Source organism: Meleagris gallopavo, chromosome 2 (assembly GCF_000146605.3).
Source record: "Meleagris gallopavo isolate NT-WF06-2002-E0010 breed Aviagen turkey brand Nicholas breeding stock chromosome 2, Turkey_5.1, whole genome shotgun sequence".
In the NCBI taxonomy this organism is placed as follows: Eukaryota; Metazoa; Chordata; class Aves; order Galliformes; family Phasianidae; genus Meleagris; species Meleagris gallopavo.
In genome coordinates, this window is record NC_015012.2 from 30,621,564 (window position 1) to 30,628,729 (window position 7,166).

The following is a 7,166-nucleotide window of genomic DNA, read 5'->3' on the forward strand; positions in this document are numbered from 1 at the left end:
GCAGGAGGCAGCGCGCCCAGCGCTCTGCTTCGCTGCGGGCCGGGCCGGGGGAACGTCCCGAGGGGCTGCAGAACGAGCGGTGGTGCCTACGGGCGAACAGCCCGCTTTCAGAGCCTCTGGAGCTGCCTTCCCCCAAACCGGGCTGTCAGCAGCGCCTGAGGAGAAAGGTCATCTGCTCTGCTTTAGTTTTGTTCGCAGGGGTACCGAGAAGGCTGTGGGAATTAACTTATTCCACTATCAGAATCTGTGTATGATGTTGTGGAGATTTAGAGAATGAAGTAATTTACTCAGCAGGTGGGATTATGTCAGCTGCACAATGCTGAGCCTGGAAAGTCTTCAGTTGTGCACTCTGGTGCCAATGATGTGGAGAATTTAAGGAGACAGGTTCTGGAAACTTAATATAGGTTATTAAGAAGGGTGCCAAGGTATGGATGGTTTCTCTAGTTCCAAACAGTCATCCACTTTCTCAGAAGAGCCAGTTCTGATGTCAACTGGAGACCTTCTCTGGGAGGGCAATGTAACAGACAGGCTACCGGTAACAGAAGAAGCACTAACGTGAAGCTCTGTCAGCAATGATGCCTCTTTTTGCTGTGTAAAAAGCACTGTGATTGACTGATGTATATTCTAGTCCTCTTGTATCAAGGTTCCCTGCTACCAGCATAGGCCCATTACTGATGGAAACAGTAGTGCAATGTGATGCTGGAAAATAAAGCATTTCCTATGTTTGCCTTCTATATTAAAAATAATGATGTTTTCTTTGTGTCAGAGTAGCTGTCTGTACCCTGATCAATTCTGAATTTAAACTAAGTTGTAAAAGTTTATTTTTCCAGAGCTACAAATGTTTTAATTAGCCCCAATAGTTTGCAAGGCACTTGTCTTGGTCTGTGCTTTTTAGTACATCATTACTGTGATGAAACACTATCGATACAGCATACATTACATGGATTAGGGCTATTTAGCTGACATACCTCAAAAAGTAATGGACAACGAGAAGCAGCCATCTACTGAGGAGCAGTATTTGAACTGTGTTATTTTTTTGAACAGATTTGGGAAGTCAATGATAAGCTGATCTTATAAAAGTACTACGTTTTGGTATAAACAACACATGCATTTGACAACAAACAAAGCGTGGTACATCATTGTGTTCTGGAAAGTATTTAGTCAGGAGAGCTCTGAAGGTCATATTACACTCAGACTGAATGTTATGGCAGAGTGGTGGTGTTGTATCAATGTCTGTATCAGTGCACTGAACAAGAACTTTTGTAAAATGCTGAAAAATTTTCACTGTTTCCTCAAAAATCCTTTCCTCGGCCTCAGCCCACTAGCGTCAGTCTCCCAAAGCACCTGCAGGGGTCAGAATACTTTTAATTCACCAGAAGTTTCCACTAAAAAAAACCCAAACAACACTGCGATTTGGATGAGAACAGTTTGTAAAAACATAGTGTTTCCTATGATCTGGAAACACTGCCTTTTGGTCATGTCTCTTACCGATGAGGCGTATGATGGGGTGTTACCTCCTGTCTGTAGCTTTGCCAAGATGGATTTTAGAATGAGGCATGCAGTTCTTGTGGATGTATTTTTAAAACGCTATTCACAAATCTGAGATCGTGCAGACGGCAATTTTAAAAGCGATTTCAGTGCTAGAAATGATGCTGCACAATATAATATGTGATGAAAGACTAAAATTCAACTTGCTTAGCTTATCAAAAGATGCAAAGTGATCTAATTACAGTGTATTACAAACTTCAAGTTGAAAAAGGAACTGGTCTGTGCAAAATATGTAGGTATTTTTCCAGGACTGGTGAACACAGCCAGCATGGAAATCCCAGACATTGGATTGCATGCACAGGAGGCTCAGTATTTCCCAGACATGCCAGCCTTACGAGTCTTGTGCTGCACTGATGTGCGGTGTACTCAAGGCACAAAGAACTCATTGGACCTAATGTGTCTTTGCATGTGTGGGAACAAAGAAGCATTAGAAGCAGTACAAAAACAGATGAAGAAGAAAGCTAGAGACAGCCTAGATAAGAATGTTGTAGGGCCGGAGAAAAAGAGAACAAATTTTTGAGACGAGTGCCAACAGAGAGAGGCTTCAGCTGTGAGCAGGATTAGCACCCTGCGTCACAGGCTGCTTACCCAATAATAGCTTCATGGGAGGGAGCAAAACACAGAAATATTTATGCAACAAGAACCAGAATTTAGGGTTCCCATACCCTCACGCCTTGTCCTTTACGTGTGAGTCACAAACGACTCCTACTTATGCTTGTATTTCCCTTTTCTGGCCCCACTAAATACTTCATTGCACAATGGCACAGGTTCAACAGGAAAGGTAGAGAAGTCTTGCCCCAAATGTGAGGACAGTCCATAGGGGCAATGGAAATCCTTGGAAAACAGCAAATCCAGTATTTGATGACTTTGCAGGGCAAGTGAATTTTCCTGCTTTCTCCAGCAAGAAGCAGTGATGGACCCTTACAAGAAAATTCACTTGACTTACTGCCTCTTGATTTACTAAGGAGTCTACTGATCCAAGTTGCTTTGCAGCAAGTTGATTGAGGTACTGAAGTGAAATCCAGCTCTTAATTTTGCCTAGAAACAATTTAATAAATGCCACAAAATACAGCTGTGAGAGGAAGAGAAACATTCTGATAAACAGGCTGTAGCAGCTGAAACTTCCTGGGCTTATTTTTCTGTAGTGCTAGCATTACAACCGCTTCTAGGCTGGATGAAGTTGAAGAACTAATAGGAGTGGAGTTATAGCTTAGTCAGTGTAGAACTTTTGCAAAACTGGCAGTGCTAATGAGAAACAGTTACCCCATCCATTAAATCCTCAGCTCTGTACCATTCACTCCTCTAGGGCTGAATATCTGTGTGAAAAATAGGTGCTCAACATAAATGTCCGGATAAGTATGATACAATAGTGACAACTGAAATACAGAGTTTGTTTTATGACACAGGTAGAGATAATATCTATAGTATGAAAAATGATTTTTTTCTAATCAAAAAGCGGAACAGCAAGTTGTCTTCATTTTCACAATTTCACATTTTCACAATTCCAACATTTGCTTTTACAGAGTTGATATATATTGATAACTTCTTGTGAATCTCTTCTGAGTTCTGGAACAATGGTGATTTTAATATTCACGTTATACTTTTTTTCTATGCAAACGTTTCTTTTCTGTACTTCTTTGTAACTTTGTTGCACATTAAATTCCTTCTCTATTCTTTAGTGGGCTAAGATCACTCTTGTCTCCTTTGTAGCAGTCTCTAGACATAAACTTTTCCATAAATAGGTTGTACACATGAGCAATCTCTGCTCCCAGAGACAATGATCAAGACGAAACCTGCCCCTATTACAAGCAGTGCTGAATCAGTCTAAAACACACGAGAATAATTTCTCTCTTTTTCACAGAAGTATACAGTTATTGCAGTAGTAGCTGGAAGGTGTTTCAAAATCCTTAAATGGAAAATTGTGTGAAACTGCAAAACTGAATATGAGAATTCAATTTAATGAAAACAATCTTTTTGCAAAAAGAATTGTTTAGAACCAGTTCCTAATACATACATACATACATATACATACATACATACATATCTATATATGTCCTATCAAGGTAGTCTCTGTTTTCTTCAATCCTATAAGCCTTTCCTCTCTGTTGAATTCTTAGCTTGGAATAACACAGTAGTTTAACATTTAAGTCCGGAATAACTGACAGACAGAAGTGTTTGCAGCTTTCTCCTAATGCACCTTGGGCTGCTCATATGGAACATACAAGTGAAAGGACCTGCTTTTTCAATAGAGTCAGAGCAACTGCACAAGCAATCTTCAGATAAAATTGCATTACTAATTTACTTCTGCATGCTTTTAAACAGATAGAAGCTATAAATTAATAAAATTGATTAATAAATAACCAATAAATTCATACGACCAGCCATTTACATATGCAGCTCTTCACATTTCACTTGGATTACTGAAAGCGTTGCACATTCAAGCTAAGGTTTTGGGTTTTTTTTATATAGGCACTTCAAGATATTTATCTTAGAAATTACAAGATTAAACAACTGGGGAGTCAATATCTGTTTAAGGCTATCTACCACAAGGCTATCAGGAGAAAAAAACTGCTGTGTATAGAAATCCAATTTTGTATTTAAATTGATCATCCTCAAGGTCATGTAGGTTTTAGCTTCTTTAGCATGAAGAAAATCTTTATAACAAGAAAATACTGTTAGTAAAGGTGGAAAATTTGCTGTCAGTTTACAAAAGAAAAGTAGAAGTATTTAAAATGAATATGTCAATCTAGCAAATATATGCATTTTTATTACAGAAAATCTGGCCAGCAGAAAAGTAGGTGGATTAGATCAGCATCTACATTCATTTTCATAGTGCTGCACACTGACAAGATTTTAAATGTTAAAATATAAAACTGAAAATATTGTTTATTTCACTGCAATCTTCTGTGTATCAATAACTACAGTACTAAATAGATAAAATCAAGTAGGATGAGGGACATAGTAGATGTGATCTAAAAGCACTGTAACTAATTTCCCAGCTCAGTAAGTCCAAAGGAAGTTATCTTCACAGTGTGCAAAGCAAGGAACTAATTTTTCTCAAACATGGTTTTGAACTCTTGAAGGAAAAGCATGAGAAGGTAAAGTTAGCAGGACTAAGCTGCTGGGTAGCTTCTTATCAAGTCAAGTCAGGCCTCAGTTGCAATACTCTTTATTTCTGCTTAAATTCATCATAACTTGACTGAGCTTCAAACTCTTAAAAATTTGACTGAGCCTCAGTAACCAATTCTTACAAGGACAAAAGGGCTTATCTTTTGTTTTGCATGAATCAAATACTGAAAGGAAGAATGTCTAATTATGAGTGAAGAGCAGGCTTAAGCAGAGGCTACATAAATTGATTTTTAAAGGGATAATTTTAAAATGATATTTAATAACAAAATTAATGGAAGTCTCACTTTTCTTTTTCTAAGAGAATTATAGTACTCTTAGAAAATGTCTTAAAATATCTATAAAATGTCTAAAAATATATGCTTTTTGTGCTAGAGAAATTTTACTTCATCAGTACATTCATATGTGTGAGCCTATTTGGCTGTTGCTTATCAAGAGTAACACGAAAAATGGAAACAAAAAACACAAAAACCACCAACAACACAACCCCCAAACCCACAGGCAGTTTTTAAGTGAGAACGCACAACAAGAACATACAGAAAAGAGAGGAGGTTGTCAATACTGTTGGCTGTAGAGGTGGGGATGCCTGAGCTGGCCTGACCCGGTGGGTGTGCCCCTTGCAGATGTCTCTGCTCTTGCAGTATAGTTAATCCATAACCCAGACAAGGTATCAGCTGTTAATTGGGAGGCACTGCATGGCAAGGGGGCTATATAAAGCTCTGCAAGTTTCCTGACAGTATTTGCTATAAATTTCTGGGCAGTGTTTCATATTCTGGCTGTGTTCTGACTGTCTGAACTCATGGAAGCCAGGGTAAGACGATCTCAACCTGATCCTTTAGTATTTAGCAGATCATGACTATTTTTGATGTCTTTAATTAAAGCTGGATAGACCTTTCATTCCGAGAAATCATAGCACATTTCCAGTGTTTTTTCTAACACTTTCTAGATTTTAATGCTGATAAATGTAACTGGCCATAAAACAACCAATCTCTACTGATTTGCTTCCATTCGTGTCTCTGATCACCTTCTCGGTTTCTTCTGATGATGTGGCTTAGCAAAAATGTTTAGGACAAAGTCAAATGCTCTTCTGGATATTACAACTTCATGTATATCAAATTAAGAAATTTGGTTTCTGATATATACCAAGTATGTAGGGGAAATCAGATTTTGATGGTTTGTCCATCCTTGTAAATTAACGTTGCTTATGAAAATAAAGCAGAGAGTTTTTCCCAATGTGAAACACTATTTTTGTAAATTGTACGAGCTTCTTAGTTTCTCTTCATGGATAGAAAATAATGAGTCTAAATGTTCAGCTTCTTTTGGTTAGAACTACACACAGCTTGAATACCATTTGCAAAGCCCATATGTCTAAAGCTACTGCAGTATGTTTACAGAAAAAGATTAGTACAAATCAGCATTTATACTTGTTTCAACGTGTTCATTTTTAAAACTTCTTTGAGCAAAAATAGATTACAGATATTTTTTTCAGGACTAACTAAGCCTTATTCCTTCCTTGTTTTCTGTCCTGACTTCCCTGTTTGTGCTGTGATAATAGTTGGCCTTCCAGAGCTGATTTCAGTATATTAAAAGAACTATTCAGTAACATCTGTCATTTTTCTTCAAATTATTAGAAATATGGTGGTTTGTCTTCTAAACTGCTAACTAGACAGAGAGACTTTGCCAGTTTGGAGTTCATGTAGGCTTCAACAAATGTTAATGCGCTCAGCCTACACCAGAAGATGTTCAACATCATGCAAGATCATGTACCTTTTCTTTCAGGATGCAAGAAAACCCATTCAGTAGATTTCCTGTTCTGGCTTGGCTAAAATAAGCAAATGGATGTTGTTTTAAGAACAGTGTTTTGAGCAGCATTTATCTTTTAAAGTATGAATTTGGAATCGTGATCTTAGGGAGCAAGTGGGTTTACATAAATATGCAGAAAGGTGAGATGACTTGTGCATGAAAAAGGTAGCTATAGACTTAGGAAGAGAACACAGAATCTCCTGCCTCTTAATACATTTCTGCTTAACAAACTTAGTATTTCATACAGTGAGGGGAAAACAGTGGTACACGGAAGCAAGGCCTGAACAGCAGAGAAGCCTCAGCAGAAAGAAAGGTGGGAAGGAAGCTGGTTTGATTAGTATGGATCAAATAGAGAGGAATTGGGCAGGAAGATGTAGGTATATGTGGAATAGTCTCCTACTGTTGGTAGGAACTTTCAAGATATTAGCAGTTTGCTAGACGTTTTAAGCTTTCTCACTCCCTAGCAATAAAATACATGACTTTATCAGTATTGTGCTCCTAGTCCTTCACTTCTACTATAAAAGTGCTAATCAACTCTCACAAGCCAATCTTTGATTATTACCAAAAACACTGCTGTTGGCTCCTTGTTATTTTCTGGCAGTAAATCTTTTTGAGTTTTCTTACTTATTAAGGAGAAAATCTTTCTTATTGTCATGGTTTTATATTTTTTTTGTTTTGGTTTGGTTCTC